We start from the raw sequence: 26,350 nt of genomic DNA on the forward strand, positions 1-26,350 counted from the left end.
ATTGTCCCATTTCTGCATGGGTCTTTTCCGGGTGCTCCCAGTTTCGTCCAACAGGCCAAATATATGCTGTTTAAGTGAATTGGCCTTGCTAAAGTGCCCGGAGTGACCTGCGGTGTTTAGCTAAAGTGCATTAGTCACGGGAAATGTATACCCATGGGTATGGAAGTGGGTCTGGGTGGGATACGCTTCAGAGGGTCAGTGTGGACCTGTCAGGCAGAATGACCTGTTTCCACACTGTAAGTATGCTGGAGCAACGAAACTGATGCAGATAGCGTATGAGAAAACGGCACTTTCTAGAGATTGATCAAATACAAAAAAAGGTAAACTTTGCTATCGAAGTACGCCTTGCTCACATTCCTTCTCGTCCTTAACTTGACAGGCGCATTTAGCTGAATGGTCTTGATGTTCTAAGTGTGAGCCTGCACTGCTTATCTGTGAACCCTAACAGTGAATTCTGGTTCTGTGAGGTCGAGGCCATCCAGGTATTCGTCTCCCTTCAGGTGTCGGCCTGTCATGACAATGTGCGAGGTTTATTCTGGAGATCAGACGATGGTGATGCATACCGTCATGAGGCCAAACGGAAGTATTGTATTCCAGCTTTTCTTATTCTGCTGCAACGTCTTCCTAATCATCCCTTTTTGGTTGTGCTTCATGCTTTCCACGATCCCACTGAATTGTTTAGTATACAATGTGGAATTTCTGCTTGATACCAAGCATAGTTATCATAATTTGCATGACTCAGCATTTGAAATGGATTCATCGATCTGACTTGTTACTGCGAGGTAGACCCCATCCTGTAAATACCATCTCTGTTATGATATATGCTGTTGCTTTGGTTGTATTTAAATAACAAGGGAAGCATCGACCCATTTTGTCACAGTGCCTATGATGATCAGAATGCAGATATGTCCGTTGCCAAACGTTGGCAGGGGACCTTTGAAGTGAATTTCAAGTCGTGTCCGGTGCCCTTCCACTTCTTAGTTCTCCCCTTGACGTGTCATTGTCTGTATTGTTTTAGGTGGAGACAAAACAGTTAACCTTTATTATGTGCTGCATCTCTATGCAACTCGGGTCACCAACATACTGATTTTAATCGTTTTGTAGTGGCCTTTCTTCCCTGGTGCAAGTGCCTATAATGATATTTATGTATAATTTGGTTCCTGTCTTCAGTCGAGGCGACATGCAAACATGATTTTAGAAATAACCTGTCACTTACATGTAGGGAACGCTTCCACCTGGCAGGGGCATCTGGGTAAACTCTTCCCATAATTTGCTTTTGAGGAATCATCACGGCGTTGTGCATGTCGAATGGCCTCTATGTTTTATTGACTTAGACTGACAGCATTGGCTGCTTACCTATGGGTGCCCACCAGGAAACTCCTACATTAGCCCGTCTTTTGGCGCATTTGTCTGCTCTGCGTTTACATTATGTGGATCACCTGTGGTTAGTTCCATTTTTGATTATGCTGAACTTAACCTACTGTGAGGCCTGCAGTTCTTCAGTGAGGGTGCTGATGATAGTTATTTCACATCAGCGGAAACAAAACATTGAACTTCCCAAACTGGTAAGCATTCAGTCAAGCTTTTGCATACTTACGTGCAGTCCGAACAAACATCTGCGCGTGAATGTAACAGAACACGGTGGGCGAAGATACAGGCTGATCGATTGGACCAAACGAGGCATTGGTATCCATGGTTGATGGCAGGATGATCCTTCGATATCCATTACTGCAGGTGCTCGGTGCACGTAGCCTCTTCCAAATACCGCTGTGAGGCGCCCTTTTGACTGGGATACACCTCGATGTTTGCGATCGAGCTGATTTATTTCAACCCCAAATTCAGATTTATATTTTAGGTCTTCAATTGCCATGCTGATTGCAAACTTTCTGTTGGACGATCACTGATATCAGCGAAACATGTTTGCTCTCATCAGACTACGCTTAGGATGTGCGATATTGATAACAATGGACTGAATTACTTTAAGTCCAGCAACTAGCTATCTGATTCATTTTGCTGCTTCGAACATCCCACCAACGTCCAGAAACCTCTACCAACAAAAAATGGAAAAACGGAATGCGGCAGTCTATTGCTGTCCATTAAGTGCAAATGCCATAGCTTAACTGATTGGAATGTTGGGGAGTACGAAAATAACTTTTGTTTACCCTAAAACCTGTAGAGACTCCTTTAAAAATTAACATGATGATTAAAACGTTTTCAGTGAATTCGAGGCAAATCCTCGCTTCACGTAATGAACACTGTGAAGCTTTCTGCTTCTGCTGATCTAAAACTGCCAATGTAGTGCTCTGAAATGTGAATGGTCACGTACATGAAATTAGTGGATTAGGTTTAAAATACACATTTTCACTCCTTTTGTTTGTTGTGTCAAATTGTAAGGCCTAACTAATTTTAGGTGTCACGGTGGATTAATACTTATTCAGGACAAAAACAGTAAAATAGCTCAAAAACTGGAAATATGTTTTTGTTGCTTTCTTTTCAGGTTTGGAATATATACGAACGAATCAATCGGAATGTAATGTCGACCACAACACGCAATGCTTGATGGATGCATATGAAATGAAATCTGGACCTGTTCTCCCAGAGATATGAAGTAACCAAAAAGTCAAAATAGGATGTCAACTGTGACTATGTTCTTTTCATCTGCCATGTTTTAAATAAGCAGCATTCTTGGTGTGCACGTGTTCATTTTTCGGAATTTGAAAACCCAATCATCTCAAATGACAATGCTGTCACTTTGAAAAAAACTCATTTTGTCCTTTTCTTTTCATGATACATCGTAACAGCAGAGGTGCTGAAATGTCTACTTTCCCAATGGCAGGTGAGTGCCCAGTTCTCCCAGTTCAGATTTTTGTTTTGATTCTCTGGTTTCGTTGTGACACTGAGAAGCTGCTGCTTTAGCTGAATCAGATGCTGTTGCAGTCGAAAAGGAATTCCAGGATTCAGCAGATATTTACTGGCTGGCAGTTCTCTCTAAAATGTCTCCTGCCTGTGAGAACCTGCGTTTGAATTTACACATTGTCAAGGAGTGCGTTCATGGAATGTTATTGGAACTGGAATTGCTCTGCGGGCTCAGTTGTGTTTCCAATAGTTAAGTTATTTTAACTGACGCTTTCAGTTGATTGTGTGTCGACTGTAATGTTTAAATAAATTCTGTTTTGCTTAAAGCCGAGTTGTTTGACCAGCTGCACGTCACCTGAGAATCCACTACATTTCTGCCTTTAAAATAATGAGAAGTTAGGATATCAGTTTCCTTCTTAAAATATTTTGATGTGGCGTCGCCTGATCCATAACACATTGGGGCGTCTTGTTGCAATTAATTTGATAATTCCAATTTCGGATTAGTGTCGTTGGGCTTAAAGGCGGTGAGTGCAATGTTTTAATGCCTTTAATTCCAGGTGTTGAATTCAGTTGTTTTAAACAGCACTTGGTGCAGTACTCGGTCGTTGAGTCGTTTCGAGTTTTCTGGATTAGAAGAAGTGACTTTGTGGCTTACAAAAGATGACCAAGGCAAACCTGCTGGCGTTTGCAGTCAAACGAGAGTCAGAGTTGTCTTCAGATGTGAAAAATAGCGACGTAATTTCAGCAATTGTTCGACACTAAAATTTGCTGGAAATGCTAAAGAATCTTTGGAAATGACGAGAATTTAATTGCCGATGATGCAGCTTGAACATAAAAAGGAAACAAAACAGTTTTAATGACGGTTAGAAGAAGAGGAAAAAGGAAAATATGACTTGCCCTGGCATAATAAAAAGAAAAGTAAAAATCGCTTTTGCAAAAAAAAAGGACAAAGGTAGTGGAAGGCCCCAGGAGAACCACTGGAGAGAGAGCATAGAAAGGGGGAAACAGAGAGAAGAAGGGGAAAATGAGACTGGAGAAAGCGAGAGAGAGTTTCAAATTCAGAAATTTGCACTCACACAGCAAAGTTGACTGAAATCAATGGAGATGAATGTGGAAGGCAGGTTTAGTGAGGAAGATAGAGATGTTGTCCAAACCCAAATGTTGTCACCAAATGCCTTGCAGCGAACTGTTTACATACATCCAAACATTGCATAAAGTTGACAGCAGAGATGTCGAATCTACTCTCATTACATTTGAAAAGATGGAGAAAGAAATGAAATGGCCAGAGGTCACATGAGATTTTTTAATCCAAACAAAGCTGCTCTGTAGATCTGGTGAGGTATTTGGGCCACTATCAGAGGAGGTTTCCGGGGACTGTGCGGACGTAAAGAAAGCCATCTGCAGTGCATGTCAGCATGTGCCTGAGACCGACAGACAACGTTTGAGGAATTTAACCAGGGAGTCTGTTCAAACCAACAGTGAGTTTGAAAGTATCATACAAAGTAATTTTGATATGTAGATAAGGGCATTAAAATATGCCAATCATATGACGCTCTTAGACAGACGATTAATTTCAGGGATTTCAAAACTTCACTTCCTGAGATAGAGAGAACCAATTAGAAGAACAGAGATTTACAAAAGCAAAATTATCAGCTGAAATGGCTGTTGAATATGAGTTGGTTCATACATCAATTTTGGGCTTCCAACATCAATTTCAATTCTTGAGGGATAGAAATCTGTGAAGTGGATGCTCGTAAGGGGAAAGTAGATCTCGATGAAAATAAAAACGTTATCTGAATAGGTGGTAAAAATCAGAGTCATGAAGGGTAGACAAAAGTTAAAAACATCTGGTGCTTTCACTGCAATAAATTAGGCCACATAAAGTCACTTTGAATTGGTGGTGAGAAAAAGCTCAGGGGAGGCAGATATCAGAAAACAGGATCATAAGTGAATTTTATTAAAGTGGTAAAGGAAGGCACAGTTCTTTTTGAAAAGCTGCACCAGATTTTACAGGCTGGTGGGAAGTTTGCTATTGAGGAAGTGCCTGAACTTCTTAAACCATTTGCTCGCAAAGTTTAGGCAGGAGCACCAGATGAAGTAATTACAGCATTAACAGATACGGGATAATGTTGAAAGATGGGGTCGGGGAGTCCAGAACTAGAGGGCATAAGTTTAGAGTGAGAGGGGAATGATATTAAAGAGACCTAAGGGGCAGCTTTTTCACGCAGATGGTGGTACGTGCATGGATTGAGCTGTCGGAGGATGTGGTGGAGGCTGGTACAATTGCAACATTTAAGAAGCATTTGGATGGGTATATGAATAGTAAAAGTTTGGAGGAAATGGGCCGGGTGCTGGCAGGTGGGACTAGATTGTGTTGGGATATCTGGTCGGCATAGACAGGTTGGACCGAAGGGCCTGTTTCCATGCTGTACATCTCTGTGACTCTATGAGGAGAAATGTAACTCAGAAGGTCAATTACCAGAAAACGTGCTCGTACGGGGAATTCATGGTGAGACAAGAATTGGTGTATTATGTAGAGTGAGGTTGGAGTGACCAGTGAAAAGTGGAGAAGTGGTACTGAAGGAACTCTCAGAACGAGAAATGCAATATCTCCTTGCTAACGATTTTGCTCGGTCAGAGGTAGGACAGCAGCCAACTATGGTTGAAAAGAAAGTGGAATATCAGGCAACTTCTGTAATATAGAAAACATATACCGTTTTCCATCCCTCACTATACGGTAACAAGCTCATAATATCACCAGTTAAATTGGAAGGAGAAATCAGTGCATAGAGATAAGGCAGTTAAAATAGAAATTTCAGGATTTTTTTTACTGGTTCAGACAAAACAGAAACAGCTGGAGGAGAACGTGAACATTTTCAGCTCAGGAAAATTTAACTGTTTTGCAGCAGAATGATGAAAATCTGATGCAATTCTAGCAAAAAGCATATATATAAGTGGAATCTGAGTGCATCCCTGAGTGCTCGGATCTTAAAAATGAGGTCTTGTTGAGAAAATGGCGTCATCCCATATTCACGCACTTGCAAAATGGGCAGAAATTCATCACGTTGTATTGCGAGTGGGTTACGGAAAATAGGTGTTGCAATTGGCACATGAATTAACAGTAGGAGGTCATTTAGGGTGAAGAAAAGCTCGAACTTAAATATAAAAACATTGTTACTGGCCTGCACTGCATAACGAGGGAGTGAAATTTGCAGCACGTTTTAAATATCAGGTAATTGGACAACCACAGGTAGCAATAAAAGCAAAACCTTAAATACATATTCCTGCATTTGAGGAATGATTTAATTGATTGCGTAGGACGCCTATCTAAAGGAAAAATATGAATCACTATTTGTTAACAATAATGGATGTGTCCACAAAATTCCCAGAGGCCATTCCATTCCACAATAATTCAGCTAAAAGCATTGTCGAGGCATAGCTCAAATTATTCAGTGGATATTCACTAACCGTACAAATACAATCAGATTAAGGATTAAAATTTATATCAAAATTATTCAAGGCAATTCCGGAAATCTGAGGAGTTCAACAATTCAAATCCACTGTGGATCATCAAGAATCGTGGGGATCGCTAGAAATCTGGCATCAGACATGAACGACAATGTATAAGCTTTACAGTCAAGAAAATCCAGACGATTTATATGATGGAATTCGGTTTTAACTTTTTGCCATTAGAGATGCACCAACTGAATCGACCAAGTTCAGACCATTTGAATTAGTTTTTGGTCATGAAGTCAGAGTACATCAAAATTGATTACGAGGAAACTGAAGATACAAAATTCAGGCACCACATATTTGGATCGTGTGTCAAATGTTGGAGAATGTTTAAATAGAAGGCAAGGCTGCATTTAAAAATGCCACATTATACGATGAAGCAGGAAGCAGATAAGAAATCAAAAACTCGTTACTTTTCTAACGGAGATAAACTCTTAGTGTTGCACCCAGTGGGGGATGCACCTTCGAAAGATAAGTGTAGTGGATCTTATCTGATCGAAAGGAGATTGAGTGAGGTGAACTATTTCATAATGATGCCAGACAGGAAGCAATCTCACAGAGTGTGTCATGTGAATATGCTGAAAATGTATTCTGACAGGGAAAGTAAAGAAACAGCAAATGTCTTCCTGGTCACAGCATACAGTGAAGAATCAAGTTCTAAATTCAAAATTGGACATTCCTCAAATTACATTGGAAAATGGGGATATTGTCAAAAATTGCAATTAATTATTGAGTTACCCTCAAAGGGAAAAACGACATGACCTAAAAGAATTATTGAGTTTGCATGGGATTAAGTTGGGAAGTGCTAATGTAATTATGGATGATGTAGTAAAAGGTAATCCTGTTCCAATTAAACGGTGTACTTATAGACTTCTCCTTCTGAAGTTGTCAAGGGTTCAAAAACAGATTGAACGAATGCTCCAAGGCAACATTTTCGAAGTGAGTTGCCTTGACTGGAGCACACCCACAGTAATATTGTTAAAACAAGATGGTACCAACAGGTTATGTGTAGATTATCACAAAGTCAATTTTGTGGTGAAGGTCTGATTCTTATCAGTTCCCCTGTTTGGAAGACTGCGTTGTGGAGGTGGGGCAAGCAACGTATAATTCCAAGTGGACTTTTACTCGGAGGAAACTGCTATGTACGTTCACTGGAAAAAGGAAATTTTGCTTTATCATTCGTAACGCCGAATGGATTATATAAATTTAAAATCATCTCACTTGAAATGAAAAAAGTTCGCACACCACATTTAAAAGAATCACCAATAATATAATTTCTGAATTATCCAATTGTTTAGTATCGACGACCTGGTGATTTTCGTAACACATGGAAGAAACATATGCAGCATTTATTGGAACTTTTCGATCGACCTCGATAGGCAGGCTTGGTGATAAACTGATTAAGAGTGAATTCGCCAAAGAGGAAAAGGGAGATGGGATACAGCCAGGTGATGTAAAGGGAACAGGCAGACAGTGCAATGGTTGCATGGGGCCGTTCCACTAAATAACAAGTACACTGATACGAGTAGTGTTGGGAGGTCACGAAACAACAGGAGGAAGCGATGGGATAGAGGTCTCCAGCACAGACCCTGTACCTGTTGCTGAGATAGGAAGGTCGGTGGGTAGGAGAGCATTAGTCATTGGGGACGCCATATTTAACGGGACAGATAGGAGATTCTGCAGGAATGAGAGAAATTCGAAGTTGATGTGTTGCCTTCCAGTTTCCAAAGTCAGTGATGTTTCGGATTGTATTTTCGGAATCCTTCAGGGGTCGAGAGAGCAGTCTTACGTCGGGGTTCATATAGCCACCAAAGACATAGGTAGGATAACGGATGGGGATGTAAGGTTGGGGTGCGATTTGTTGTTTGTTCCCCTTGCCACGTGCTAGCAAGACGAAGAATAGGGCAAGAAGACCAGTTGACCACGTGGCTACAGAGATTATGCAGGAGTGAAGGATTCAGATACCTGGATAATTGTGGTTCATTCTGTGCTAGGTGGTACCTCGACAAACGGGATTGTCTACACGTGAACCAGAGGGGCACCAATAGCCTGTAGTGGTTGGAATTTTGCTCATGCATTTCGGGAGTGTTTAAACTACTACGGCAGGGAATGAGAACTTGAATTATAGCACCAGTGTGCAGAAGGTTGAGAGTAGTAAGGTAATAAGTAAGGTATCAAGGTCGCAAAAGTGCACCGGCAGGCAGGAAGTAAGTTTCAAATGTGTCTGTGGTCAACGCAGGAACATGCAGAATAAGGTGGGTGAACATGCAGCATGGGTTGTTACTTTGGACTTCGATGCTGTGGCCAGTACAGAGACATGGATATGGCAGGAACAGGAAAGGATTTTTCAGGTTCCGATATTCAGATGTTTCAGTAAGAACAGGGAAGATGGTAAAAGAGGGGGAGGTGTGGCAGAATTACAGTGAAGGATAGAATTATAGTGGCAGAAAGGATGTTTGATGAGGACGCGTCTATTGAGGTAGAATGGGCTGTCGTCCGAATTAGGGAAGAGAGGTAACCGTTAGAAGGTTTCTATAGCCATTCGAAAAGTTCCAAAGATGAAAAGGAAATAACTGCAACGAAAGTTCTGGTTAGGAGCGAAAGTAACAGCGCAGCTTTTATGGGGGACTTTAACTTTCCAACTAGGAACTGGAAATGCTGTTGGTCGAGTAGTTTAGATGTATCAGTATTCTCCAATGTATTGGAGAGTTTGTTGATACCGTATGTTGATAGACCACCAAGCGGCTATGCAATGTTGGATTTAGTTCTCTGCAATAAATTAGGCCAAGTCTTAGATTTAGTGGGAGGTGCACACTTTGGTAATAGTGACCAGAATTCGGTTGCACTTATTTTAGTGATGGAAAGGGATAGGTATATATCACAGGGTAAGAGTTATAAGTAGATATAAGACAACTATGATGCGATTAGGCAAGATTTAGGATGCATAGGCTGGAGAAGGAAAATGCAGAGGTTGCGCACTATTGAAATGTGGAGCTTGTTCAAGAAACAGCGACTACGTGTCCTGGATATGTATATACGTATGAGGTACGGAGGAAGTGGTCGAGTGAGGGAGCCGTGGTTTACAAAGGAAATTGAATCTCTTGTCAAGAGGAGGAAGGAGGATTATGTAAAGATGAGGCGGGAAGGTTCTGCTAGGCCGCCTGTGTGTTCCACGTTAGGGAGGAAGGTCCTAAACAGGGAGCATAGAAGAGCCATGAGAGGACATGAGAAGTCTTTGGAAGGTAGATCAAGGAAAACTATAAAGCTTTTTATAGGTGTGTCTGGAATTTTTAAAAAAATGACTGGGGCACGATCAGACGGGATTGAAGTTCATGAGGAGGGCATGTTAGCAATTCTGGAACGTGTGAAAATAGATAAGTCCCTGGGCTGAATGGCATTTATGCTCGGATACTCTGTGAGCCAGGAGGAGATTACAGACCCTTTTGCTCTGATGTTTATGGCGACATCGTCTAATGCATAGTGCCAGACGGCTGGAGGACAGTAAATGTGGTTCCTTTTTTCATGAAGTGGAAGAGAGGCATCCTTGGCAATTATGGACCATAATTCGGTTGTGGTTATGGAGATGGAAGGCATTATAAGAGATAGAATTTATAATCATCTAGAAAGGAGTAATTGAATTACGGATATTCAACACGGGTTTGGGAGGGTAGGCTGTGCCTCACAGAGCTTATTGAGTTTTTCGAGACGTTTATCAAGCAGTTAGATGATGGTAAAACGGTTGACATGGTGTATATGGAGTTCAGTGAAGCGTTTGCTAATGTGACCATAATTCCCTAAGATTTTAAATTCTTGTGAATAAGGACAACACTCGACATCGGCTGAAGTTGTTAAATTAGGGGCATGGTTAACTATAATCGAATTAGTTGAAACTTTATTGCTGGAACAGCACAGCAGGTCAGGCAGCATCCAGGGAACAGGAGATTCGACGTTTCGGGCACAGGCCCTTCTTCAGGAATGAGCAGAGAGTGTTCAGCAGGAGAAGATAAAAGGTAGGGAGGAGGGACTTGGAGGCGGGGCGTTGGAAATGTGATAGGTGGAAAGAGGTCAAGGTGAGGGTGATAGGTCGGAGTAGGATGGAGGCGGAGAGGTCAAGAAGGAGACTGCAGGTCAGGAAGGCGGTGCCAGGCTGGAGGGATTCGGCTGAGACAAGGTGGGGGGAGGGGGGATGAAGAAACTGGTGAAGTCCAAGTTCATCCCCTGTGGTTGGAGGGTTCCCAGTCGGAAGATAAGACGCTCCTCCTCCGACCGTCGCGTTGTTGTGGTTTGGCGGTGGATGAGTCCAATGACCTGCATATCCTCGGTGGAGTGGGAGGGGGAGTTGAAATGCTGTGCTACAGGGTGGTTGGGTTGGTTCGTCCGGGTGGCCCAGAGGTGCTCTCTGAATCGCTCCGCAAGTAGGCGGCCTGTCTCCCCAATATAGAGGAAGCCACACCGGCTGCAGCGGATGCAGTAGATGATGTGGGTGGAGGTGCAGGTGAATATGTGGCGGATATGGAAGTTTCCTTTGGGGCCTTGGAGAGAAGTGAGGGGGGAGGTGTGGGCGCAAGTGTTGCACCTCCTGCGGTTGCAAGGGAAGGTGCCGGGAGTGGAGGTTGGGTCGGTGGGAGGTGGGGATATGAGAAGGGAGTCGCGGAGGGAGTGGTCTCTATGGAAAGCTGATAGGGGAGGGGAGGGAAATATATCCTTGGTGCTGGGGTCTGTTTGGAGGTGGCGGAAGTGACGGCGGATGATGCGCTGTACATGGAGATTGGTGGGGTGGTAGGTGAGGACCAGTGGGGTTCTGTCCTGGTGGCGGTTGGAGGGGCGGGGCTCAAGGGCGGAGGAGCGGGAAGTGGAGGAGATGCGGTGGAGGGCACCGTCGACCACGTCGGGGGGGAAATTGCGGTCCTTGAAGAAGGAGGCCATCTGTGTTGTACGTATTTTGAACTGGTCCTCCTGGGAGCAGATGCGGCGGAGACGAAGGAATTGGGAGAATGGGATGGCGTTTTTACAGGGGGCAGGATGGGAGGAGGTGTAGTCCAGGTAGCTGTGGGAGTCGGTTGGTTTGTAGTAGATGTCCGTGTTGATTCGGTCGCCTGAGATAGAAACAGAAAGGTCTAGGAAGGGGAGGGAGGAGTCCGACACTGTCCAGGTGAATTTGAGGTCGGGGTGGAAGGTGTTAGTGTAGTGGATGAACTGTTCAACCTCCTCGTGGGAGCACGAGGTAGCGCCGATACAGTCATCAATGTAGCGAAGGAAAAGATGGGGGGAGGGGCCAGTGTAGTTGCGGAAGATGGATTGTTCCACATACCCTATGAAGAGGCAGGCATAGCTGGGGCCCATGCGGGTGCCCATGGCTACTCCTTTTGTTTGGAGAAAGTGGGAGGATTGGAAAGAAAAGTTGTTCAGGGTGAGGACCAGTTCGGTCAGTCGAAGGAGGGTGTCGGTGGAAGGGTACTGGGTGGTACGGCGGGAAAGGAAGAAGCGGAGTGCTTTGAGTCCTTCGTGATGGGGGATGGAGGTGTACAGGGACTGGATGTCCATGGTGAAGATGAGGCGTTGGGGACCGGGGAAGCGGAAATCCTGGAGGAGGTGGAGGGCGTAGGTGGTGTCACGAACGTAGGTGGGGAGTTCTTGGACTAATGGGGACAGGACCGTGTCGAGGTATGCCGAGATGAGTTCGGTTGGGCAGGAGCAGGCTGAGACGATGGGTCGTCCGGGGCAGTCAGGTTTGTGGATTTTGGGCAGGAGGTCGAAACGGGCGGTGCGGGGTTGTGGGACTATGAGGTTGTAGGCGGTGGATGGGAGGTCCCCTGAGGTGATGAGGTTATGGATGGTCTGGGAGATGATGGTTTGGTGTTGGGGGGTGGGGTCATGGTCAAGGGGACGGTAGGAGGAGGTATCTGCGAGCTGGCGTTTGGCCTCAGCGGTGTAAAGGTCAGTGCGCCAAACTACTACTGCGCCTCCCTTGTCAGCTGGTTTGATGGTGAGGTTGGGGTTGGAACGGAGGGAGTGGAGGGCTGCGCGTTCCGAGGGTGAGAGGTTGGAGTGGGTGGGAGGGGTGTGGGAGTTCAGGTAGCGGTTAATATCGCGGCGGCAGTTTGCTATGAAGAGGTCGAGGGCAGGTAGGAGGCCAGCACGGGGTGTCCAGGTGGACGGGGTGTGTTGGAGGTGGGAGAAGGGGTCGTCAGAGGGTGGGCGAGAGTCTTGATTGAAGAAGAAGGCACGGAGGCGAAGGCGGAGGAAGAATTGTTCCGTGTCACTCCGTGTATTGAATTCATTGACCCGAGAACGTGTGGGAACGAAGGTGAGACCTCTGCTGAGGACTGATCTTTAACTGATCACCAGTTTCTTCATCCCCCCTCCCCCCACCTTGTCTCAGCCGAATCCATCCAGCCTGGCACCGCCTTCCTGACCTGCAGTCTCCTTCTTGACCTCTCCGCCTCCATCCTACTCCGACCTATCACCCTCACCTTGACCTCTTTCCACCTCTCACATTTCCAACGCCCCTCCTCCAAGTCCCTCCTCCCTACCTTTTATCTTCTCCTGCTGAACACTCTCTGCTCATTCCTGAAGAAGGGCCTGTGCCCGAAACGTCGAATCTCATGTTCCCTGGATGCTGCCTGACCTGCTGTGCTGTTCCAGCAATAAAGTTTCAACTTTGATCTCCAGCATCTGCAGACCTCACTTTCTCCTTATAATCGAATTAGACAAGAATCAGATATTGTGGGTTGAGAAAAGACTGTTTGAGTGTAAATCAACATCTGACTACCTGGACTCCCTTACACATCAACGGCTTCGAGTGCTGGACTGGCATGTTCCTGTGAAAACGATGGACAAGAATGGCATGACTCTGGAGCCTTTGATGACAGGTTTTCAAGTTCATCAGATGAAGGAGCGTACCCAATGGGTGGGCAATCAATAAAAACAGACCAGGTTTTGAAGAATATATGGAACCTATGAAGGAAGTAAAACCGGGATTTTCGAAAGCAAAATGAATCAAAGAAATATCCGTGGCCAACAAAGATAAGGTGATTCCTAAGGCAATTCATATACATGTCATGTTTAGGAGCAAGAGGCTAGTTGGGGTAAGACTAAGCTCACCCATGAATAAAGTAATGGGATTATGTGCAGAACCACAAGCATAGGTGAGATCCGTAATGAGTACTTTGCATCAGTGTTCTCCAAAGAGGGGGACATGAAGAATATTGAGATTAGGAAAAAGTGTGTGAATACTCTCAATCAGTTCAACATAGTGAAGGAGATAGTGTGGGTTGCAGATGCTGGAAAGTCAGACCTGATAAAATGTGGTGGTGAAATATATGCAGCAGGTTAAGCAGCACAAGAGAGGCAGGAGAGTCGACGTCCTGGCAGGATCCTTCATCAGGCCTGGGAGGGTAAAGCAGGCTGAGAAATAAATAGAGGAAGTGGGATGGGTTTTGGGGAAAGATAGGTAAATAGGCGTAGGTGGAATGGTGGTAGGAGGATGCACATAGAACGTGAGGGAAGATGGACGGCTTTGGCCTGGTCAAGGGAGCGGTGTGGAGATTATTGAGGGGATTTGGTAGCAGTGGAATTCTATGTGAGGTCATAAGGTTGTAAGCTCCAGAACTAGAAGGTGAGATGTTCTTCCAACAGTTTGCCTGTGCCCATATTTTGAATGAAGAAGAGACCCAGTATGGACATGTCATTGAGGGAGTGGGAGGGGGAGTTGACATAGCTATCCACCGGCATGTCGGGTTGAATGGAGCATTCCGACTGACGAGCATCAACTTCACCCACACTGTTCACCCTGAATTCAAATTGACCTGAGTCATCTCTGACAACTCCATTCCTTTCCTGGAAATCTACTTCGACATTCCCGACAATCAACTTAGCACTGATATCAATTTCAAAGTCACTGACTCCCACAACTAACTCAACTACAACTCCTCCAACCCTCCCTCTGAAAAGATGCAATCCCATTCGCCCATTTCCTTCCATCTCCTCTCTATGGGCTCCTTAGGTGACAATTCCACTTCATGACACCCCAAGTGTCTTCATAATGCAAGGACTGTAAATTAACCTCCCTCGTGTTCTATGATGCCCTCAACCTCATCGACTTCATCTACAACAACCTTGCATTCAAGTACCACCACCACAAACCCCCAACCTCAGCAAGGACAGATTTCCATTGGTCCCTACGTTCAAGTAGACTTTAGATTAGATTCCCTACACGATGGAAACAAGCCCTTTTCTCCACATTATCCACACCAATCCTCCGAAGAGTAACCCACCCAAACACATTTCTCAACATTTACACCTGATTAAAGCACCTAACACTTTGGATAATTTAGCATAGTCACCTGACCAGCACATGTTTGGATTGTGGGAGGAAACCGGAGCACCCGGAAGAGACTCACGCAGGTGGGGGGAGTATGAGCAAATTCCACACAGATAGTCGCCCGAGGCGGGAATCGAACGTGAGTGCTTGGTGCTGTGAGGCAGCAGTGCTAACCACTGAGCCACCGTTCTGCCACCAAAAACTAATCTCCAAATCCCACACAACAACCTCCGCCGTTTTTGCCACCTGCAGTGTGACGCCACCACAAAAGTAAATTTGGTTCCCCACCCCTATCTGCTCACCATTCCCTCATCCGGTCCATAAACTCACCAACCACTCCTCCACACCTGGCAGTTTTGCTTGCGGTCGCAGGAAATGCACAATCTGCTATCACACCTCCCTTCTGACCTCTGCCCAAAGCCCCAAAGCATCATTCCAAGTCCATCCAAATTTTATCTGCCTTTCCTTGAACTTTATTAACTGCATACTTTGCTCCCAATGTGGCCTCAGCTACATCGAACAGAGGAGTGCAAACTGGGGGATCAGTTCAGCAAACCTCATTGGTTCGCAAGCATGAATCAACCCCAAATCCTGGTTGCCAGGCAGTTCTACTGCTTCTTCCACTCCTGCCATGACATGTTCATACTTTGTCTCCTCCACCGTCAAAACAAGGCAACACGCAAACTGGAAGCAGAAAATCTCATCTTCCATCTTGGCAGCTTACAACTTTATGGACTCAACATGGATGCCACCAGCTTCCAAATCTCCCCACCTCGAAGCTCATCCCAGGCGCAGCCTTCCCTGTCCACCCCGCTCACTTGACCTTATTTACCCTGGACATATCCTTTCTGTCGAAAAGTTCCTCCCTTCCCACTGACATTGATCGTGCATCCAGATATTGCCACCCAACCTCCCTTTCCCCCGTCCCAACATTGTTTGTCTATAAGCCACTTTCCCCTTCCCACTCATGATGAAAATTTCTGCCCGAAGCGTCGACTCTCCTGCTTCTCTTATACTGCTTGACCTGCTATGTTTTTCCATAACCGCATTCCGTCGCATCCATCGAAATGAAGGAATTAATTTAGGGTATCTTGAAATGCATTACGATAAACAAATCCTCCAGTGTCAGATGCGATCTGCCCCATGATGCTGTTCGGGGCAAAGCAGGAAAAAGCTGCGGCCTTATCACATATATTTAGCATCATGCAAGGTTCCAGAGGGCTGGAGAATGACTAATGTTTTTCCTCTGTGTCAGAAATCAAACAGAGGTAATCTCGATAATTATTCTATCGTTGGTGATGTCAGTGCTGGAGGTGTTGGAGAAGAGACTCTTTGGCCAGGTAATTTCAAATTTGGAAGCAAATTGACTTCTAGTGATAGGTTGCATTGGTTTCTGCTGAAACGTCAAACTCTGCAACTGGATTAGTTTTATTGAGGAGGAGACAAGACGGTTGATGAGGGAAGGGCAATAGATGATTTTCTCGTGGACTTTTACAAGGCATTTGATAACGTACGCATGAGAGGCTGGAACAAAATGGAGATTCTCGTGGGAACCGTGCTCTGCTGATGAGATGAACTAGCTTGGTCGTAGAAAACAGTGAGTTGGGATGGAATGGTAGTTTTCAGAACCGGGAGAGGTAACTACTGGTATTCTGCTGGCATCATTAATGGGATTTTTGTTGTGTATGTTCGGTTTAAATTATCTGAAGGAAAATGTGGGTTGTCTGATTAGTAAGTTTGTGAATGATACAAAAATTGCAGGTAGCTCTCGGAAGTATCAAAATATACATCGGGATACACCGATATATAGACAGGTTACAGATTCTGATAGAGAAAAGGGAGATGGAGCTTAATCCGGAAAATGAAACTTGCTGCATTTTGTCAGATCAAATTCAGGTGTTAATTATAGAATAAATGCGTTCGAAGCATTGGCACGCAGAAAGATTTGGGTGTAAACATCTCCAGATTCCTGACAGTGCTATATCGGGCAGAGAATGTGACCAAGAAGGGATAAAGCAAGCTTGTTTTCCCAGCTGAGGCATGGAGTACAGGGCAGGAGTTACACCTTTTGTAGTTGCAGGGGAACGTTTCATGTTGCAGTCGGGGCTGGGGTCGGTGGTGTCAGACGTGGATGAGGAATGAGCCAGGTGGTCCGGGCGAGAATGGTATTTGCGGTCCGCTGACAAGAGAGAGGGAGGTATGAGACTAGTTGTTGCATACCGCTGGAGTTAGTGGAAAAAGTGGCTTTTAATACTGAAAGAAAATCGATCAGTATTGTTCCAGAGATGGCCAGATGCATTTCATTGTTGATCAGTGACTGGATGAGAGTTTTCCCAATTAGTTCTATTCAAAAAAGTATGCGTTCTCTCTAATACATGAGCACTGGATTCATTCGTTAACTGAAACGACCATTGATGATAATTTGTCATATCTTATGTGGAAGCTTTCTGTGCACAACTTCACTCTTGCATGTCAAATATAAGCGCATGTGTAGAAACTGCAATGAAGGCATCTCAATAAGGCTTACTTCGTTTGAGACTTTACAAGAGCGATGAAGCATTAGAGAATACAAGAGCGTGAAAAAATTTCGAACAAACGGCTTGCGATGCTTTCAAACTTCTGAATTTGTTTCGGTTGATTGCATAAAAACCGTCAGTCAAATAGCAATTCAGAGGAATACTGACATCGTTTGAGTTGCTTCATTAATTATGCGAACAGAACGTTCAAAACAATGATTGAATTTACGACAATGGGAATACCGCTTGCAAGTGATGCCCTGGAGTTATGTTCATGTTTGCGATATCAGTCAATACTGGTGCAATTTCCTTTTCATTTGTTTTAAACATTTGTCGAAGTGTTGTTGCTCCTACACTTTATTTGAAACGAAAATAAATCCAGAAAGAGAAGTCCGAATTAGACAACTGAATGTGATAAAGTAAATAAAGATTTGAGTGCACACAGTGCAACATTCATAGCGACACTCGTGCACATATACGTACTGAGTTCTCTCAGGAATGTTTTTCACAATTTTTGCTGTCGCACGAAAGGAACGAAAGTTCATATCTGTACTTAGAGACAATCACTGTCAACTCTCATTCTTGCATCCCAGTCTTTGCAATTTGACTACTGCGTCCCCTGCCGCTTCAAATAGCTATTGTACTTTCTCTGTAACCTGATTTTCATTTGTAACCAGATATTGTTGCGAGAAGGATACGAAAATAGAACTGATAACAAGGATTAGTTTGTTCGTTAATTCAGGAGCCAGGGAGACATAAGTGTTTACAAAACCTCCCTCCATTTTGCCAGAGCGGCGAGGAGAGAAGGATTAGTGAAGCGAGGGCTGCAGAGAAGGGTGAGTTTTCCTGCATTAAAAGGGACTTACCTCGGGAGTCGCGCCTCGATTTTGACAGTGGCGAGGAGAGAAGTAGTGATGAAGCGAGGACTGACGGGAAGGGTAAGTATTCCCGCATTAAAAGTTGCTGAACTCGGGAGTCGGGCCTCCATTTTGCCAGAGTGGCGAGTAGAGAAGGCGTGGTGAAGCGAGGGCTGCCGGGAAGGGTGGGTTTAACGCATTAAACGGGACTTATCTCGGGAGTAGGGTCTCCACTTTGCCAGAGCAGCGAGGAGATAAGGAGTGGTGAAGCGAGGACTGCCGAGAGGGATACGTTTTCCCGCATTAAAAGGAACTTACCTCGGGAGTCGGGTCTTCATTTTGCCAGAGCGACGAGGAGAGAAGGAGTGGTGAAGCGAGGGCTGCCGAAAAGGGTGAGTTTAAAAACATTAAAAGAGACTTACCACGTGAGTCGGGCCTCCATTTGCTGAGAGTTGCGAGGGAGGAGCGAAAGACATCTGGGAACTCGTAAATTTGTGTGGTTCTGTTACCCGAAGCATGAGTCGGGTAGTGTCTCCCACTCATCTTCCATCTCTAAACAAAAAAAAAGGTTCTGTGCACCAGATTGGTACGGTAACAAGTTTATTTTTATTACTTAATTTTCAGCAGTCTCTTTGGGAATTTAGAATACTGGGAATGGAGGTGCGGGCAGTTGAATGTTCCTCCTGCAGAATGTGGGAGGTAAGGGTCACCACGAGTGTCCCTGCTGACGACATCTGCGGGGAGTGCATCCAACTCCAGCTCCTCGAAAACCGTGTTTGGGAACTGCAGCTAGAGCTGGATCAACTTCGGATCATTCGGGAGGTAGAGGGATTTATTGAGAGGGAGGTAGACAGTCCTCAGTTACAAGAAAAAGGCAGATAGGTTACAGTCAGGGGACGGAAAGACAAACGGCAGGCAGTATAGGGAATCCCCTCAACAATAAGTATACCGTTTTGAATATTGTTGGGATGAACGACTTACCAGGGGAAAGCAGTGGGGCACAGGGCTCTGGCACAGCGTCTATCCCCGCTGCTCAGAAGGGGAGGGGGAAGAGGAGCAGAGCAGTAGTCATTGGGAACTCCACAGTTTGGATTTTTGGATAATTGGGTTCGTTCTGGGGTTGGTGGGACCTCTACAAATAGGATGGTCTTTATCTGAAACAGAGGGGTACCAATATGCGGCGGGGGCGGGGTGGGGGGGTGGTCGATTTGCTCAGGCTATTGGGGTAATCTAATGCAGCAGGTGGATGGGAACCAAAATTGGAGTTCGAGTATAGAAAAGGTTGAGAGTACGGAGGTCCGAAATCAAGTTTCATGGACGCACGATGGCACCAGAAAGCAAGAAGTTGGTTTGAAGTGTGTCTGCTTCAACGCCAGGAGCATCCCGAATAAGGTGGGTGAACTTGCAGCATTAGTCAGCACCTGGGATTTCGAAATTGTGGCCGTTTAGGAGATATGGATAGAGCAGGTACAGGAATGGTTGTTGCAGGTTCCAGGATTTAGATGTTTCAGTAAGAACAGAGAAGATGGTAAAAGAGGGGGAGGTGTGGCATTGTTGGTCAAGTACTCTTACAGTTGCAGAAAGGATGATTGGGGACTCGTCAACCGAGGTAGCATGGGCTGAGGTTAGAAACAGGAAAGAGAAGTCACCCTGTTGGGAGTTTTCCATAGGCCTCCGAATAGTTCCAGAGATGTAGGGGAAAGGACAGCAACGGTGATTCTCGATAGGAGTGAGAGAGACAGGTTAGTTGTCATGGGGGATTTCAACTTTACAAATATTGACTGGGAACACGATAGTACAAGTACTATAGATGGGTCAGTTTTTGTCCAGTGTGTGCACGAGCGCTTCCTGACACAGTGTGTAGACAGGCCAACACGGGGCGTAGCCACATTAGATTTCGTACTGGGTAATGAGCCCGGTCAGGTGTTAGACTTGGAAGTAGGTGAGTACTTTTGTGAGAGCGATCACAATTCTGTAATGTTTACTTTAGTGATAGAAAGGGATATTTGTGTATACCACTGGGCAAGAGTTACAGATGGGGGAAAGGCAATTACGATGCGATTAGGCAAGATTTAGGAAGCATAGGATGGGGAAGGAAACTGCAGGGGATCGGCAAATTAGAAATGTGGAGCTTATTCAAGGAAAAGCTCCTGAGTGTCCTCGATAAGTATATACCTGTCAGGCAGGGAGGAAGTTGTTGAGAGCGGGAGCCGTGGTTTATGAAGGAAGTGGAATCTCTGGTCAAGAGGAAGAAGAGGTCTTACATTGGGATGAAATGTGAAGGCTCAGTTAGGGCGCTTGAGGGTTGCAAGGTAGCCAGGAAAGACAAAAGAGAGAGTTCAGGAGAGCCAGGAGGAGACATGAGAAGTTGTTGGCAAATAGGATCAGGGTGAACCTTAAGGCTTTCTATAGGTATTGAAAGGATAAAAAAACAATGACTAAAGTAAGATTAGGGGCAATCAAGTATAATAGTGGGAAGTTGTGTGTGCAGTCAGAGGAGATACGGGAAGCACTAAATGAATATTTTTCGACAGTGTTCACTCCAGAAAACGACAATGTTGTCGAGGAGAATACGGAGATACAGGCTAATAGACTCGGTGGGATTGATTTTCACAAGGAAGAGATATTAGAAATCATGCAGAGTGTAAAAATAGATAACTTCCCTGGGGTGGATGGGATTTATTCTAGGATCCTCTGGGAAGCCAGGGACGAGATTGCCGAGCCTTTGGTATTGATATTTAAATCGTCATTGTCGACAGGATCAGTGCCAGAAGACAGGAGGTTCCCTAACCAAGAAGGGGAGTCGAGATAATCCTGGAAATGATTGGTTGTTGGTAAAATGTTGGAAAAGGTTATAAGAGATAGCATTTATAATCATCAAGAAAATAATAATTTGATTAGGTATCGTCAGCACAGTTTTGTGAAGGATAGGTCGTGCCTCACAAACCTTACTGAGTTATTTGAGAAGGCAACCAAACAGGTAGATGAGAGAAAACTGGTTGATGTGGTGTATGTGGATTTCAGCAAGGCGTTCGATAAGGTTCACCACAGTAGGCTCTTGTACAAAACGCAGAGGAATGGGATTGTGGGAGATATAACAGTTTGGATCAGTAAATGGATTGCTGAAAGAAGACAGAGGGTGGTGGTTGATGGGAAATGCTCATCCTTGAGTCCAGTTTCTCGTGGTGAACCGCAAGAGTCGGTGTTGGGTCCACTGCTGTATGTCATTTTTACAAACGACCTGCATAAGGGCGTAGAAGGGTGGGTTAGTAAATTTGAATACGACACGAAGGTCGATGGAGTTGTGGATAGTGACGAAGGATGTTGTAGGTTAGAGAGGGATATAGATAAGCTGCAGAGCTGGCTGAGAGATGGAAATTAGAGTTTAATGAGGACAAATGTGAGGTGATTCATTTTGGTCGGAGCAACTGGAATGCAAAGTACTGGGCTAATGATAAGTTTCTTCGTAGTGTAGATGAGCAGAGAGATCTCGTCGTCCAGGGACAAAGATCCTTGAAAGTTGCCACCCAGTTTGACAGGATTGTTGAGAAGGCATACTGTGATTTAGCTTTTATTGATGGATGGATCGTCTTCCGGAACCATGAGATTGTGCCACAGCTGTGCAAAACTTTGGTGCGGCTGCACTTGAAGTATTGTGGACAGTTCTGGTCACCGCATTACAAGAAGAATGTGGAAGCTTTGGAAAGGGTGCAGAGGAGGTTTACTAGGATGTTGCCTGGTATGGAGGGAAGGTCTAACAATGAAAGGCTGCGGGACGTGATGCTTTTTCGTTGGAGAGAAGAAGGTTGAGAAGTTACTTAATAGAGACATATAAGATGACCAGACGGTTAGATAGCGTGGGCAGGGAGAGCCTTTTTCCAAGTAGAGTGACGGCGAGGACGATGGGGCATAGCTTTAAATTGAGGGGTGATAGATATAGGACAGATGTTAGCAGTAGTTTCTTTACTCAGAGAGTAGTAAGGGTATGGAACACTTTGCCTGCAACGGTAAGAGATTCGCTAACTTTAAGTACATTTAAGTCGTCATTGGACAAGCAAATGGACGTACATGGAATAGTGCAGGTTAGATAGGCTTCAGATTGGTATGACAGGTCGGCGCAACATCGAGGGCTGAAGGGCCTGTACTGAGTTGTAATGTTCAATGTTCTATGTATTATATCATTCTGCATTTCATTATTTATTCTGTTTTACTTCTGAAAAAGGAATGGGGCTGTTTGATGAAACAGTGGAACCGTGTCGAGGTTCTTTTACTTTGAATGTAACCAAGTCCTGGATCTGCATTCAGGGAATCTCGTTTTTAGGCGAATACGCCGAAGGTTTTCTTAGTACTAAACACCGAGCTGCACTGACCCTAGAGGTTCAATCAGAACAATGAAGAATAAATTTTACTCTGATTTTAATTTGTGCAGATATGCTCTGGGAGTGTTTTTTTTTAAATTGTGTAAGGTGGGAAGTGATTTGCTCTGTATTTTATTTGAATTTGACGTTCATTGAGTATTCTGTGGTTGTTGTTTTAGAGTAGAAGAAGTTGTTAACATGAACACCAAAACTCCCAGTTACCCATACCCTGATTTTAAAATTCATCCGAACTTTTGATAGAGGAAATGGTGAATACTTATATTGGAATTCCATTTGTCAACAGAAAAAAGCAAATATTCATGGAAGCCTGGAGAGGGAATCATTGAAGAGGAAGGATTCATAAAACCCTTTAGGAAGAGTGGCTCATCGCAGGAGGTGGACACCTTCATTCACCACTTCAATTCTGTTTTCATTTTATCCCAACACTCCACTTAGAATTTCACGTAGGCATTGCCACTACTGTGCTCTGCTGGATACCCGCTCCCTGGAGAGATGGCGATATCACAATATTGTGGGAATGTTTCAAAAAGTGCAACCAAAAGATTACAATCGGCTCATTTCAGAAGACAGTCTCTGAGTGGGCTCGCCACAGCGAGTGGAATGCAGAACAAAAAAAAAAGGGAAGGATGAGGGAACAAACACCTTGTTCAGAAATGGTTCAGAGGCCTCGGGAAAAGATATGGATTTTGAATTCATTATTTTTTTAGGGTAAAGTAACATAAATATTTTACAAAATGTGGAGTTCAAGGAGTTGAACATGAAGTAAATTCAACTTCCAATTCCGGTCGAGTAAATCATTGCTGATCTAATTGTCACATCACACCCAAAACTTCATCCGTCTCAAAAACTGTTCACTCCGTTGCTTGTACACAGGTGGCAATGTGGAATAAAATCTTTTTTTTCCCAATAACACGCTCGTAAACATTTGGCAAAATTATGTTTTGATATTGTTAAACTCTGTACTAGAGCGCAACTACATGAGTTAAAACCAATGGCAGTTGTCCGGCTGATACACCAGTTCCAAAATGTAATAACATTATGGATAATCTGGTTGTCTTGATACCCTTTGACTGTGCGCTGGAAGGACTGCACTCTGTTTTCTTAAAATGAAATAACTTTCAGAGCGATAGAGCTTTGCTATGTTTGTGTTACACTTATTTTAAGCGCCGTGTCACCTTTCTAATTTGGCCACTATTTCAATTTTGCATGGCAATGTCATATTTATTGCTGCAAAATGACTGCTGTTCCAGTTACTGGTGAACTCGCTTTTCAGAATTTATTTGTGCCGTGAGGATATGAATTGAGGTTAAGGTGTAAAGTGAACGTATTATAATGTTGGCACACATAATTCCATCTCAGATACAAGTTACCTCGGCACAAAAGAATTAAGGTACAAAGTACGAAGAGAAAAATGAGTTACAAAGCGAAGTATTCCTTCATAGAATATTAGAAAATTAAAGAATTTGGGAACAGTTTACACTAACGTTTCTCACAGATTAAACGAGGTATTAAAGGAATATGTTAACCATTCAACTGATGATTCCTCAGCCCCTCTCGCTCTGCTGTCTGCTTTCGACGCCACCACCACACACAGAATCGGTGCTGTTGAAATTGCAGCCTCATCGATAACTCCCCGTGCCTCAGGGTACATACTTCGGCAGGATACTCTCCTGCGCCGAGCCAAAATACCGCCACGAAACTTCGAGAGACCAACTGACATCCTGCCGTGAGATCGGGCTGACAGCTGCCGAGATATCAGTTCGGGACAGGCCACGAGCCGCGGAGAGATCATACTGAGACCCACCGAGAGACCAGGACGGGATCTGTCTGGAGACACATGGAGGCTAGACTGAGAGCAGCGGGAAAACAAAATCATAAGAAAGCTGAATAAACTCGGAGAAAATGAGAAAGAAACATGGAGAGTAGAGGAACTCCCGTTGGGGTGTCCAATTCCGTCGCTTTTATACGAGGAATTACCTTTTCCATACCAAATGAGACTCCTGCTTCTGTCACATCGTGACGTTAGGAGAAGTAATCCCCACTTTGATGGAGGGACGATCGTTGATAACAGCGAAATATTTTTGGTCTCATGACACAAGCCTGATGATTTTCTGTATGATTAACTGGGACTGCGTTGCTTGACCTCCAGTATGTACAAACGTCTGATTTATTTTTGCTCCGACTGAAACTCCAACCGTCTCCTCGAATCAAAACCTCTGGGGACAAAATTTGACAAATAAACTGCTGCGATCTGTTGCAGTCCCTGAAGTGCAAATGCTACAGCTTACTTCACGAAGGATATCGCGCAATGCAAACGGTTCTGTTTTTTATTTTAAGATCTCCAGGGACTTAGCTTTTAACAATTTAATACGGGGAGAGAAAATTTTCAGTGCATTCGAAGAAGTAAATCTTTCCTGTTATGATAACTAGAAAGAAATCTCCTTCTGCTGGCCAAATTTTGCCAACGCAAAACTGAAATATGGATAGTCATGTACATGAAATTGATTGATTAGTTTAAAAAAAAATCACAGTTTACTCATTTTCGTAATTGTGACAAATTGTACGGCATGACTAATTTCAGGTGCCAGCGCTGATCAATGCAATACGTATCTTTACTCCCATACTTCAGATTTTAAATGCTTCCAGGGTGTCACAACATAATTTTAACTGTAACTACATTTGTTTTTTTTTCTGACGTTTAGGATAAGAGGCAATCTTGGTGTTCTTGTGTACATTTTTATAAAATTGCAAAACAAAGTTATCTTAAATATTTTAACAGAGACCATGGATATCCTCCCCTCCAGATTTTACACACGGATGAATCAAATCCATTTCAAACGGAAATCTTTCTTATTGTGAGCTTTTGCGCCTGGCAGAAGAGGTGATAACTTGAGAAACAATCTCTGTCATAGGTGACTACCACAAATATATAAAGAGGTGCTGTGGGTTAATTTGTCGATCATTGCCTATACACGTGCCAGAGATTCATAAGATTGTGTGTGATTTTAGTGAACTGTTGAAGTGTTGACGTCACTTCAAGTTATTCAGCCGGTCTCACTCTATGTGACATGTCGTAATATGCTTGGTGAAGTATTTGAAAGCATCTTTGAACTCACCTGTCAACTTTGCCTGTGTCATTGCATAAATATCCGTATTCGTGCATGAATGTAAGAGTTGCAGCATGTATCCGATTTACTGCAGAATAAATTTTGGGTCATTGGGATTTGAACCGAACGAATAGCTGTCACCTGAAATCCGCACAAGTATAAAATGTGCAATATATGTCAGACAAAACAAGACGAAAGTGCCTGAAATGGCAAAGACCAAAGTAATGGAGTTCCTCATGCTCTTCATTTCTGGGTCGCATTTATTAATTTTATTGTTGTGTTATCGGCGTCTCCTGCGGACTCCTGTGGCAACCTTAGTGTGTCTGGCAGCCACGACATGAAGCAGCAAAATAAGGAGCAACGGAAGACATGGGGTTTATGAGAGTCCAATACTAGAGGATATAAGCCTTTGGTTGGACAGGACAGATTTGTAATCCAGAGAGTCCCGACAGTGTGAGAAAAAGCCATTCGGCCAATTTTCGCCGCATTAACCATCAAAAAACATCCCACACTGACCAGCCCCTCTCCCCCACCCCTGTAAACCAACATGTACTGTAAGATCTTAAGACCACAAAGCAGCAGCAGAAATTAGGCCAATCGGCCATTCGAACCTGCTCTTCCATTTCATCCTGAATGAAAGATTTTGTTATCAACCCCGTCGTACTGCTTTTCCACACAACCTTTGATCACCTTGGCAATCAAGAACATGTTTATTTTTGTTTTAAATATTCTCAATGATCTGTCCTTCATAGCCTTATGTGGTAATAATTCCCACAGATTCACCTCTCTTTGTGGTAGA

Source organism: Chiloscyllium plagiosum, unplaced genomic scaffold (assembly GCF_037043375.1).
Source record: "Chiloscyllium plagiosum isolate Xiang-an unplaced genomic scaffold, Cpla_swu_hap1 HiC_scaffold_41, whole genome shotgun sequence".
Taxonomy (NCBI): Eukaryota; Metazoa; Chordata; class Chondrichthyes; order Orectolobiformes; family Hemiscylliidae; genus Chiloscyllium; species Chiloscyllium plagiosum.